The 14,425-nt window shown below is 41.3% G+C and overlaps 1 long non-coding RNA gene across 1 annotated transcript; it reads right to left on the reverse strand.

The window, feature by feature from the left end:
• Positions 1-509: 509 nt before the first annotated feature.
• LOC120103144 (uncharacterized) lies at positions 510-14,220 on the reverse strand. Its single transcript, XR_015621406.1, has 3 exons — positions 14,132-14,220; positions 4,674-4,794; positions 510-1,061 (listed from the first exon to the last, which is right to left on the reverse strand). It is a non-coding gene; the product is annotated as an uncharacterized LOC120103144 (long non-coding RNA).
• Positions 14,221-14,425: the final 205 nt, after the last annotated feature.

Here is a 14,425-nt window from a genome sequence, read left to right on the forward strand (position 1 = left end):
ATCACTACAGTTGTTCACTGACAGAATAATGGCAGTATCGTATAAGAGGTGTTTGAATTTTCCCACACCAGGGGACTATGGGAGCTAACTTGTATCACAAGTGGTTCCTGTTTGGATACCCTTCTTTGTTTGCATTGCCTCCTCTGCCTAGCACTGGTAATTACAACACCAGAATATGGTTGAGAAAAATCCAACAGCTTTGAAGCCTGCATCTCAAAACATACTCTGGTGGCTTCTGTGCCATTAATAACAGCTCATGTATCTGTGCTGTGATGATAGAAACTGTTTGCTGTGTCTTTGTTAAAAGAAAAATAGTTTAGCAAAGAGAGGAACAGGTTCATACTCTTAAATGCATTTCTAAAGTCAGTTTGTCTAATCTGAGGTAGCAATAGTGGGGACATCTTGACATCTAGAGACTGAAAGGGGGAACAATAGTAAATTTAATGGAAACTGTTCCTGATTAACTGTGGCTCTCTCTGACTAATGAAATAGTCATATCATGACCAAGGTCATTTTTAAAGTCCTTTATTTCTGAAATTGTCATGCATATGTGTCCCTGAAGAAAATGACTTCATAGAAGCATGAAAGCAAAGCCAGGAAGGACCTAGAAGCATCTAGCTATGTCCTGATGAAAACCAGGCACAAGGCCAACTCCTTTTATATTTGGTTTTCATGAGAATCTGTCTGTGGGGGAGCTCTGAGTGTTTTTAGTGCAATAACAAGCTTGTGTTCTCTGAGCCAATTAGTATGTAATTAGGTGTTGGCTAATGAGGAGGAGGAATGAGGTGGAGCTGGCAGAGGGAGCTAGTGTGGGTGTGACTCTTGTGTACGCAGGTGGTGAAGCGGCACATGTTGAGAGCTAAATTGAATTTCTAAAACCCCATAATTTGTTACACTCTATTAGTAAGTGCTAGAGTAGACTTTCAGTATCCTTTTTCCTTCTCTGTAAGAATTTCTTCTTTTCCTCTTGGTAGAATGTAGTCAGCACATGTCTTGTTAACATTTTCCTTTGACTATTCTTGAAGACGTTACCATCAAAAGTCCTAACAGTATTGAGTGACCTACAGGAAGACAAAAGAAATCAGTTAGCTGATTTATTCCTCCATTCACCATACATTACATTTTCATCAGTGAACTAAACAATGACCCTTGCTTTCATAGTCATTCCATTCTAATGAGGAGAACTGAATCGCAAACAACAACAAAAGTAGGAAACTTAGTCAGAATGCTTATGAAAAGGTGATAATAGATTTGGAGCCATCAAGGTAAACTTTTGAAAAGATAGAGGTTTACTTTACTAAGATCGTAAGAAGGATCAATGCAAAGTTTTGAAGGAGTTGTGGAAGGGAAAGATTGAGGGACATGAGGTTGAAAGTGACACAAAGATAATGTATCCAGCATGACCAAAGGGCTAGTGAAGCATCTGAAAAATAAAACAAAATCAACTTTTATTCCTTTCATAATTGACAGTCTGATGTTTACAGCAGTAAAGGCAGTTCAGAGTCCGTGAGGGAGGCAGAAGCTACTGTGCCCTGCGCTCTCAGGCGTGCTTACAAAAATAGAATAGGGTGAAGATAAGGAGATACCATGACTTTACGAATGAGAAGACATAGTAATTCAAATTAGGTGGATAGGCAAATAGTTTTCTTTCAGGCAGAAAATATATACACATTTTTATCTCTGTGAGCTCTTTTCAGGGAAGCAGCACACCCCAGGTGGTCTTGCAAAGTGACCTTTCCAGGTTTCTGCCTTGAATTCATCTAGTTTCTTTACATCTTCATAGTTAGACAGAGTTTTCTTGGTTATCCTTTTACTCCAGTCTAGAGAAAGGTGAAAGTCTGTATTAAATGCAAAATGTTTAAATGCAAGATACTGCAGTAATGATAGTGTTTGGTATCAAATGGAAGCCCCGACTAATAAAAATGTATGTGTTTCTGCTCGAGACAAGCCAGGTGATGATTTGATTTTAATTTCAAGTTTCTTTTCAAAGTTTTAAAATTATATGAAACTCTAAAACTAAGGAAAAGCTCAAGCAAAGAGCAAGTTCTGATACTATGGCATGCTTTCTAACAGTTAAGCATTTCCTGTCAAAGAGGCCTAATCATGGCTGGTTGGCAGGAAATGGAGCACATTCGAAGCCTTCTATTTGCACGTTCCCTATATTGTATCATCTCTCTGGTACTCATACATCGTCAAGGAAACCACATACTAGGGAATGCATTTATGATGTACTGCACTCTTGGGAAACTATTACCTTGAAGCTACTATCCTTCAGTCTTTACACAACAGTTAGTGGAAGTAGATTAGACAACACCGAAGAGTGTTTGCATTTCATTTAGTTTTCAAATTTATTCAGTGCCATATCCAATACTGTAGTGCCTTGCATGTGAGAAAATGGCCCGACTGCCATCATAGATCCTCCCAATTCCAGTCATAAGCAGATCTTTTTAAAACTAGTTCTGAGCAGTAGCCTTGCTGACGTGCTTCTTAAAACTTGCCTATTCTGAACTAACTTTCCAATCTCTCTTGGATCTTTCCTAAGTTTCTACCAATTCATTGATTTCCTTCAGTTGCCACAGATAATTGTAGGGGTGTGTGTGTGTCATTTTTGGGGTAGAAGGATGAGTCTGTTTTTCAGCAGACTAATTCAGTGAGGCGTCCTCCCCATTGTCCACCAGACGACCTCTCTCTCTTGCCTCTGCCAGATGATAGCCAACAGCAGTAAACACAGCAGAACTCGTATTTTACTGAAAGCATGTTATCACTGTCATTTGAGAAGGTATATTGAAATAAACTTTTCTTGTCACCGAGACAAAAAACTGAAAGGAAGCAACTTAAGTGAGAAGATTACCTAGGGTCCCAGTTCAGAAGGAATAATACAGTAGTAGGGAAGACAGGAGTTGAAGGGCCTGATCTATGACAGTTACATAGTGGTGGTGGGGTCTTACATCTTTCTAGACCAGGAAACAGGGCACTTGGCTTGAAGTAAGCCAATTTAAAATCCTCAAATGCCTGTTCTGAGTGATCCGTCTCTGAAAGGCTGCCTCTTGCTTCAGAGAACCCACAGCTTTCCAGAACATCACCACCAGCTAGGGACCAAGTATTCACACATATGAGCTTGTGAGAGACATTTGAAATCCAAACCATAGCAGAAGGTGACCCTACTGATTGAAAAGCCTTGGGGCAAACATTTCCATTTATTCTCCAGTAACGGGTATAGATTTGTTCTGGCATGCTTATGTCATTCTGGGTGATGCTAAGAGCATGGGGCAGAACACTTTAGCCTCCATGGAGCATTGAGCATGTAGCCATGCAGTTGTTAATACCACGAACTAATCAGTTGTATTCATGGTTAAAGAAGTCTTTAGTATCCAAGTCAATGCTTACCTTATAAAACTGAATAGGCCCTGCTACAATCTAGGTGCAAAGTTTTTTCTGAGATGTACAGCTCCATGAGATCATTATTATTTAGAAGGAGACTTTGAGTATCATTTTTTAAGATGATGATGAAAATTAGTGGATAATATGGGATTTAAATAAATTTTACCAAAAAGTCATGATGCTTAACCTTTACACTAAACTGTCTCTTCTTCTAATTTACTAATACCATATACATATTTTAAGAATGCTGAGTATCACAATCAGGGCCTTTCACATATGTGGTAGGTACTGTAACATTGGGTCACACCCTCAGCCTGATACACAAATTTTAGCCCATTGTATAGACTCCAGTCTAACTCTAAAAAACCAAAACTGATCTGACACTTCTATATAGGACTGCGGTGCAGGGCATTTCTGGTCAACTCTAGGGAATGTCCTATCTTTGAATAAGAGAACTCCCAAGGTGTAAGATCACGTCCCCTCCTGAAAATCAGCCACAATGAATCTTAGCCAGTATGTTGCTGATTGTCTTAACATTTAATGTGTTTTCTATGAGGCAAGAGTTGCTAAAACATATTTTACTAGGTGGCCAAAAGAGCTAAAATGATGGATCAGAATCTCTGCTTCAGCAAACTGCCATCAGGGGGGTTCTTCATGCCTTAGAAGTTAGATGTTTTGGGAGAACTGATTGAGTTAAATCCTGGTATGGTACCCAACAGAAGGAAAGCCATTGCTAATTTGAGAGGATAGATGGGTTTGCTGACAGTCAGTGAGTAAAAACATATCACACTCTGAGATGTTATTGCAATTTAGGGGAAAGAGAATTTTTGATAATTAAAAATTAGATGGCCTATTTAACACATAATGCATTCCAAATTAAAAATACAAAGCAGATTATTATAAAATTGTATTATTTCTCTAGTTTAAAGGATTTAAGTTGTTTTCAGGAAGAGATAAAACTTTGTAAATGTCAGAGGGGAAACTTTCCAGAAAGTACAAATGTAAGATGTAGATTAATTTAAGGTTCAAAATGAAAAATGAAAGTTTCATACAATGTATTTTTATTTCCGTGGTGCTTGTTGATTTTACTTTACTGAGAAAGATCTACAAAGTATCATTCAATAAATTATAACAGGTTGTAAGTAAAGCAAAATATGAAAGAAGAGAAGAAAACTAGAAAGAAGATGTTTTATCCAGGAAAAAAATACTTCCTGGTTTAATTTCCCTAGAACAATTTTGTGTTAGTTACTTTTCTGTTGCTGGAATAAAACACTATGATGGAGGAAACCTACTGAAGAGTCCATTTTGTCTTAGAGTCCAGAGGTTTAGAGTTCAGAGTGGTGGGGACCGTAGAGCATCAGGCAACAGGCTTGGCAGCAGGAGCAGGAAGGTGACAGCCCATCTCTTGCAGGACTATGCAAAGAGACCAAAAGTATCATGATGCTCTTCATCTTGAAGCTGACCCCAAATGATCTACTTCCTGCAGCAAAGTTGTACATCCTTAATCTTCCTAAATGGCACCACCAACTGGAGGTCAAATGCACGAGAGTATGGAGGACATTTCTCATTCAAACCACCATAAACTTTCTCCTAGTGTGCACCTCCATTGAGTGGCCAAAGAACAGGTGCTCTGAAAATACCCCAAGCCTTTGGCCTTTGTTTTTATTCTTGTGTAAAAAGCTTCTGGTATTTTACTTTTAATTAGTTCCTACCTTGTTGCACTGCTACTAAAACTGGACTACAGTCTTACATGGGCCTTGAAACTAAATTGGGTGGGATTTTGTAACATAATATGTGTGAACACAAAGTGACTGGAACTTATTTCAAAACACGTGATGTGTTTCTGGAAGCATTTGTCCACATGGCTTTACTGCTGCTTTGGTTCTGAACAAGCAACACTTTACTCTGTGTCTGCCTGGACTCATATCACGCAACCCAATGAAAAATGCCTGAAGCCTCTCAGCTTATACTCCATATTATAGGACAGTGAAAGGCACCCTGGTTCCCAGTTGAGGAGGCCTGAACCAGGGAGACCCTGAAAGAGATGGTAGGTGTTTCGCCTGACTCCCAGGAATCCAGACTGGTCACTAGCACACAGCCCTCCATAGATTTGTGACCATCAGTCACAATCATGTAAGGGCAATGCCCCAAGGCCCTTCACAGGTGAAGGACATGACCACAGCTCACATAGGCTCAAGACAGCTTTCCATTATAATGAGGTACCTAAAGGTCTAAAGGCTTAGCCAATGAATTTCCCTTCCCAGACACTGCTCCCTGCAAAAGGCATTTAATCTCACTCCCACTCTGAGAAGTTGGGACCCTTGTCAGAGAAGCATCCTGCCATAGAAGCGTAGAGTCATTGGCCTTAGACATGGCAGTACCCTGGTCTAGCATATTAAAACTTTAACAAGCTGCAGTCCAGACTGCGCCCGGATCTGAAGGGACCTGGTCAAACAGCTCCCTGAACCCAAATCCTGTGGGAGGGAGAGCTAGACCTTCAGAGGGGCAGATATACCTGGGAAGCCAGAGGAAACTACTCCCTGCCCACATTTCTGACTCTAGAGGAAAACTCCTAGCACCATCTGGATTCCCTGTACACAGGGACCTGAGAGAAGGAGGGGCAGGCCCTTCTGGTTGCTACCCTCATGGAGAGCTGAAACCCAGCCACGAGGAGCAACTTCAGGCCCGAGACCAGAGATAAGACCAACTTTTCTGCTCCAAGTGACCTTCCTGTTGGACTCAGGACACATAAAAGCAAAATTCCTCTGGGATCGGACATTTCCAGTTTCAAGCTGGAGCCTGAACCTCGCTAATCCCAACCCACAGCTCCCTGCTCCCAAACCCTGTGGGAGAGAAATCTCATCGCCCAGACAGGTAGCACTCCTGAGACTGCAGGGAAGGAGAGGCCGCAAGTACTGCCCACCCTTGCCCACATCCCTGGCCCAGGAGGAAACTGTATAGGGCTCTGGGAACAGGAAGATAGGGGCACTCAAGTTGCTGGTGCCCTGCGGTTCAGTTAGCACTTGGATTTGAAGGGACCCAGTCAAACAGCTCCCTGCACCCAACTCCCGTGGGAGGGAGAGGTAGACCTTCAGGGGGGCAGACATACTTGGGAAGCCAGAGGAGACTACTCTGTGCCCACATTTCTGACTCTAGAGGAAAACGCCTAGTGCCATCTGGGCCCCCTTTGCACAGGGACCTGAGAGAAAGCAAGGCAGGCCCTTCTGGTTGCTGCCCTCATGGAGAACTGAAATCGAGCATAAAGGAGCTACTTCAGACCTTAGACCAGAGGTAAGACCAACTTTTCTGCTCCAAGTGTCCTGCCTGGTGGACTCAGGACACACGCCCACAGGAACAGCTAAAGACCAGTAGAAAGGAAAGACGACATGCTTGAAAGCAGAACACTCTGTTCCCATAACTGGCTGAAAGGAAACAGGAAAACAGGTCTACAGCACTTCTGACACACAGGCCTATAGGACAGTCTAGCCACTGTCAGAAATAGCAGAACAAGTTAACACCAGAGATAACCTGATGGCAAGAGGCAAGGGCAGGAACCCAAGCAACAGAAACTAAGCCTACAGGGCATCATTGGAGTCCAATTCTCCCACCAAAGCAAACACTGAATATCCAAACACACCAGAAAAGCAAGATCTAGATTTTAAATTACATTTGACCATTATGATTGAGGACATGAAGAAAGACATGAAAAACTCCCTTAGAGAAATGCAGGAAAGCACAAATAAACAAGTAGAAGCCTATAGAGAGGAAACACAAAATTCCCTGCAATAATTACAGGAAAATACAATCAAACAGGTGAAGGAATAAAAAATGAAAATAGAAGCAATAAAGAAAGCACAAAGGGAGACAACCCTGGATAAAGAAAACCAAAGAAAGAGGCAAGGAGCCATAGATATAAGCATCACCAACAGAATGAAAGAGATAGAAGAGAGAATCTCAGGAGCAGAAGATTCCATAGAAATCATCAACACAACTGTCAAAGGCAATGGAAAATGGAAAAAGCTACTGGCCCAAAATATACAGGAAATCCAGGACATAATAGAAGATCAAACCTAAGGATAATAGGTAGAGAAGAGTATGAAGACTATCAGCTCAAAGGACCAGTAAATATCTTTAACAAAATCATAGAAGAAAACTTCCCTAACCTAAAGAAAGAGATGCCCATAAATATACAAGAAGCCTACAGAACTCCAAATAGATTGGACCAGAAAAGTAACCCCTCGCCTCACGTAATAGTCAAAACATCAAGCGCACAAAACAAAGAAAAATATTAAAAGCGGTAAGGGAAAAAGGTCAAGCAACATATAAAGGCAGACCTATCAGAATTATACCAGACTTCTCACCAGAGACTATGACAGCCAGAAGATCCTGGAAAGATATCATACAGACCCTATGAGAACACAAATACCAGCCCAGGTTACTGTATCCAGCAAAATTCTCAATTAACATAAATGGAGAAACCAAGATATTCCATGACAAAACCAAATATACACAATATCTTTCTACAAATCCAGCCCTACAAAGGATAATAAATGGTAAAACCCAACACAAGGAGGCAAGCTCCACCCTAGAAAAAGCAAGAAACTAATCATATTCCAACAAAACAAAGAGAAGACAAGCACACAAACATAATCCCATCTCCAAATATGAAGATAACAGGAAGCAACAATCACTATTCCTTAATATCTTTCAACATCAATGGACTCAATTCTCCAACATAAAGACACAGATTAACACGCTGGATACTCAATGAGGACCTAGCATTTTGCTGCCTACAGGAAACACACCTCAGAGACAAAGACAAACACTACCTCAGAGTAAAAGGCTGGAAAACAACTTTCCAAGCAAATGGTCTGAAGAAGCAATCTGGAGTAGCCATTCTAATATCAAATAAAATCGATTTTCAACCAAAAGTCATCAAAAAAGATAAGGAATAGCACTTCATATTCATCAAAGGAAAAATCACTAAGATGAACTCTTAATCCTAAACATCTATGCTCCAAATGCAAGGGCACCTACATACATAAAAGAAACCTTACTAAAGCTCAAAGCACACATTGCACCTCACACAATAATAGTAGGAGATTTCAACACCCCACTCTCATCAATGGACAGGTCATGGAAACAGAAATTAAACAGAGACATAGACAGGCTAAGAAAAGTCATGAAACAAAAGGACTTAACAGATATTTATAGAACACTTTATCCTAAAACAAAAGGATATACCTTCTTCTCACCACCTCATGGTACTTTCTACAAAATTGATTATATAGTTGGTCATAAAACAGGCCTCAACAGATACAGAAAGATAGAAATAACTCCATGCGTCCTATCAGACCACCACGGGCTAAAGCTAGTCTTCAATAACAATAAGGAAAGAACACCCACATATACATGGATGTTGAACAATGCTCTTCTCAATCATAACCTGGTCAAGAAAGAAATAAAGAAATTAAAGACTTCTTAGAATTTAATGAAAATGAAGGTACAACATACCCAAACTTATGAGACACAATGAAAGCTGTGCTAAGAGGAAAACTCATAGCACTGAGTGCCTACCAAAAGAAACAGGAGAAAGCATATATCAGCAGCTCGACGGCACCCCTAAAAGCTCTAGAACAAAAAGAAGCAAACACACCCAGGAGGAGTAGAAGGCAGGAAATAATCAAACACATGGCTGAAAACAACCAAGTAGAAACAAAAAGGACTATACAAAGAATCAACAGAACCAAAAGCTGGTTTTTTGATAAAATCAACAAGATAGATAAACCCTTAGCCAGACTAACTAGAGGACACAGAGAGTATGTCCAAATTAACAAATCAGAAATGAAAAAGGAGTCACAACAACAGAAATAGAGGAAATTAAAAAAAATCATCAGATGCCATTACAAAAGCCTATATTCAACAAAACTTGAAAATCTGGAGGAAATGGACAATTTCCTAGACAGATACCAGGTACTGAAGTTAAATCAGGAACAGATAAACCATTTAAACAACCCCATAACTCCTAAAGAAATTGAAGCAGTCATTAAAAGTCTCCCAACCAAAAAGAACCCAGGTACAGATGGGTTCAGTGCAGAATTCTATCAGACCTTCATAAAAGACCTCATAACAATGCTATCCAAACTGTTCCACAAAATTGAAACAGATGGAGCACTACGGAATTCCTTCTATGAAGCCACAATTACTCTTATACCTAAACCACACAAAACCCAACAAAGAAAGAGAACTTCAGACCAATTTCCCTTTTGAATATCAATGCAAAAATAATCAATAAAATTCTTGCAAACTGAATCCAAGAGCATATCAAAACAATCATCTATCATGATCAAGTAGGCTTCATCCCAGATATGCAGGGATCATATAAAATACTGAAAACCATCAACATAATCCACTCTATTAACAAACTGAAAGATTAAAAACCACATGATCATTTCACTAGATGTTGAGAAAGCACTTGAAAAGATTCAACATCCCTTCATGATAAAAGTCCTGGAAAGAATAGGAATTCAAGGCCCATACATAAACATAGTAAAAGTCAGATACAGCAAACCAGTAGCTAATATTAAACTAAATGGAGAGAAACTTGAAGCAATCCCACTAGAATCAGGGACTCAACAAGGCTACCCACTCTCTACCCACTTATTCAATATAGTTCTCGAAGTCCTAGCCAGAGCAATCAGACAACAAAAGGAGATCAAAGGGATACAGATTGGAAAAGAAGTCAAAATATCACTATTTGCAGATGATATGATAGTATATTTAAGTGATCCCCAAAGTTCCACCAGAGAACTACTAAACCTGATAAACACCTTCAGCAAAGTGGCTGGGTATAAAATTAACTCAAACAAATCCCTTCCTCTACACAAAAGAGAAACAAGTTGAGAAAGAAATTAGGGAAACGACACCTTTTATAATAGTCCCAAATAATATAAAATACCTTGGTGTGACTTTAACCAAGCAAGTGAAAGGTCTGTATGATAAGAAATTCAAGCCTCTGAAGAAAAAAATTGAAGAAGATCTCAGAAGATAGAAAGATCCCCCATGCTCATGGATTGGCAGGATTAATGTAGTAAAAATGGCAATTTTACCAAAAGCGATCTACAGATTCAATGCAATCCCCATCAAAATTCCAATCTAATTCTTCATAGAGTTAGACAGAACAATTTGGAAATTCATCTGGAATAACAAAGAACACAGGACAGCTAAAACTATCCTCAACAATAAAAGGACTTCCGGGGGAAATCACTATCCTTGAACTCAAGCAGTATTACAGAGCAATAGAGATAAAAACTGTATGGTATTGGTACAGGGACAGGCAGAAAGACCAGTGGAATAGAAGTGAAGACTCAGAAATGAACCCACACATCTATGGGCACTTGACTTTTGACAAAGTATCCAAAACCATCCAATGGAAAAAAGATAGCATTTTCAGCAAATCGTGTTGGTTCAACTGGAGGTCAGCATTTAGAAGAATGCAGACTGATCTATGCTTATCACCCTGTACAAAGCTTATGTCCAAGTGGATCAAGGACCTCCACATCAAACCAGATACACTCAAACTAATAGAAGAAAATGTGGGGAAGCATCTCGAACACATGGGCACTGGAAAAAATTTCCTGAACAAAACACCAATGGCTTATGCTCTAAGATCAAGAATCGACAAATGGGATCTCATAAAACTGCAAAGCTTCTGTAAGGCAAAGGACATTGTTGTTAGGACAAAACGGCAACCAACAGATTGGGAAAAGATCTTTACCAATCCTACAACTGATAGAGGGCTCATATCCAAAATATACAAAGAACTCACAAAGGTAGAGGGCAGGGAGACAAATAATCCTGTTAAAAAGGGGTTCAGAGCTAAACAAAGAATTCACAGCTGAGGAATGCCGAATGGCTGAGAAACACCTAAAGAAATGTTCAACATCTTTAGTCATCAGGGAAATGCAAATCAAAACAACCCTGAGATTCCACCTCACACCAGTGAGAATGGCTAAGATGAAAAACTCCAGGGACAGCAGATGCTGGTGAGGATGTGGAGAAAGAAGAACACTCCTCCATGGTTGGTGGGATTGCAGACTAGTACAACCATTCTGGAACTCAGTCTGGAGGTTCTTCAGAAAATTAGACATTGTACTACCCAAGGACCCAGCTATTCCACTCTTGGGCATATACCCAAAAGATGCGCCAACAAATAACAAAGACACATGCTCCACTATGTTTATAGCAGCCTTATTTATAATAGCCAGAAGCTGGAAAGAACCCAGATGTCCTTCAACAGAGGAATGGATACAGAAAATGTGGTACATCTACACAATGGAATACTACTCAGCTATCAAAAACAATGACATTATGAAATTCATAGGCGAATGGATAGAACCGGAAAATATTATCCTGAGTGAGGTAACCCAATCACAGAAAAAACACACGTGGTATGCACTCATTGATAAGTGGATATTAGCCCAAATGCTCTAATTACCCTAGATGCACAGAACACATGAAATTCAAGAAGAATGACCAAAATGCTGATGCTTCAATCCTTCTTTAAAAGGGGAACAAGAATACCCTTGGGAGGGAATAGGGAGTCAAAGTTTAGAACAGAGACTGAAGGAACACAGATTCAGAGTGTGCTCCACATGTGGCCCATACATTTACAACCACCAAACTAGATAAGCTGGATGAAGCAAAGAAATGTAGGCTGACAGGAACTGAATGTAGATCTCTCCTGAGAGACACAGCCAGAATATGGCAAATACATAGGCAAATGCCAGCAGCAAACCACTGAACTGAGAATGGGACCTCTGTTGTAGGAATCAGAGAAAGGAGTAAAAGAGCTTGAAGGGGTTCGAGACCCCATATCAACCAGAGCTTCCAGGGAATAAGCCACTACCCAAAGATTATACATGGACTGACCCTCAGCTCCAACCTCATAGGTAGCAATGAATAGCCTAGTAAGAGCACCAGTGGAAGGGGAAGCCCTTGGTCCTGCCAAGACTGAACCCCCAATGAGCATCATTGTTGGGGGGAGGGCAGTAATGGGGGAGGATGGGGAGGGGAACACAGATACAAAAGGGGAGGGGAAGAGGATAGGGGAATGTTGGCCGGGAAACTAGGAAAGGGAATAACAATCGAAATGTAAATAAGAAATACCCAAGTTAATAAAGATGAAAAAAATAGAAAAAGGAATAAAAAATAATTATATACTGAAAAAAAGTAAGAAATACCCAATTTAGTAAAGATGGAGAAAAAAATGAAAAAAAAAAAAAGAACAGGAGAGAAGTATGGAGGATCAGGAAATTTAATAGAAACATGTAGCAGAGGGGGATGGGGACCTGTGGTAGCTACTAGAAAGTCCCAGACTTCTGGAAATTGATACTTCCAGGAGCCAATGGTGATGAGTTTTGCCAAAATACCCAACAAAGGGAAGATAAAACGAGTAGAAACCACCTCCTATAAATAGACATGGCCCCCAGTTGAGGGATGGGGCCACCACCCATCTCAAAATTTTCAACCCAGAAATGCTCCCATCCAAAAGAAAGACAGAGAGAAAAATGGAACAGAGACTGAAGGAAAGGCCATCCAGAAACTACCTCACCTAGGTATACATCCCATCTGCACACACCAAACCTAGTCACTATTGCTGATGCCAAGAAGCACTTGTTGACAAAAGCCTGGTATGGCTGTTCCCTGAGAGGTTCTACCAGCACCTGATCAATTCAGATGCAGATACTTAGAGTCAACCATTGGATTGAGCACAGAGACCCCAATTGAAGTAAGAGCTAGGGGAAAGCCTAAAGAAGCTAAAGCGGATTGCAACCCCATCAATAGAACAATATCAACTAACTGGACAACCAAGAGCTCCCTAATAGTATATTTGGAGGGAACCAGGACTCCAGATACATATGTAGGAGAGGATGGCCTTATCTGATGGCTATGGGAGGGGAGGGAGGCTTGATGCCTTAGTGTAGGGGGATGCTTGAGGGGTGAGTTGAGAGTGGGTGGAGAAACAACTTCATAGAGGTAAAATGGAGGGCAAGAGGGAATGGGATAGGAGGTTGGTGGAGGCATAACCGGGAAAGGGGATATCATTTGAAAGGTAAATGAATAAAATGATTAATAAAAGCAAAAAAAAAACTTTAACAAAACCACAAACACAGAACCAAAAAACACAGGGAGAGGGAGAAGGAGAGGGGGAAGGGAAGGGAGAGGGAAATGGGGGAAGGAAGGGAAGGAAGAGGCAGAGGCAGAGGCAGAGGGAAAGGCAGAGGGAGAGGGAGAGGGAGAGGCAGAGGGAGAGGGAGAGGCAGAGGGAGAGGCAGAGGCAGAGGCAGAGGCAGAGGCAGAGGGAGAGGCAGAGGGAGAGGCAGAGGGAGAGGCAGAGGGAGAGGCAGAGGGAGAGGGAGAGGGAGAGGGAGAGGCAGAGGGAGAGGCAGAGGCAGAGGCAGAGGCAGAGGCAGAGGGAGAGGCAGAGGGAGAGGCAGAGGGAGAGGCAGAGGGAGAGGGAGAGGCAGAGGGAGAGGCAGAGGGAGAGGGAGAGGCAGAGGGAGAGGCAGAGGGAGAGGGAGAGGCAGAGGGAGAGGCAGAGGGAGAGGGAGAGGCAGAGGGAGAGGCAGAGGGAGAGGGAGAGGGAGAGGCAGAGGGAGAGGGAGAGGGAGAAGCAGAGGGAGAGGGAGAGGGAGACAGTCCTTGGAACTCAAAGCTCTAAATGTGATGTCTCCATCAAATTTTTTACCTCAGAGTTCAGGGAAGCCCCGAAGAAGAAAAGGTAGAAAGAGTGTAAACATCAGAGGAAGTGGAGGACACCAGGGGAACAAGGTCCTCTGAACAAGCTGAGCAAGGCTCCTATGAAGTCATAGAGGTTGAATCAGCAAACACACAGTCAACTAGCTCTGTTCCATGTCCTTTTAATATATATTGCAGCTTTCAGCTTTGTGTTTTTATGGAACTCCTGAATGTGAGAAAAAGTAGGTCTTAGATTTTTGTGCCTTCTCTTGGGGCTCTTTTCCTTCTGTTGGTTTTCCTCATC

Source organism: Rattus norvegicus, chromosome 5 (genome assembly GCF_021556685.1).
Source record: "Rattus norvegicus strain SHRSP/BbbUtx chromosome 5, alternate assembly SHRSP_T2T, whole genome shotgun sequence".
NCBI lineage: Eukaryota > Metazoa > Chordata > Mammalia > Rodentia > Muridae > Rattus > Rattus norvegicus.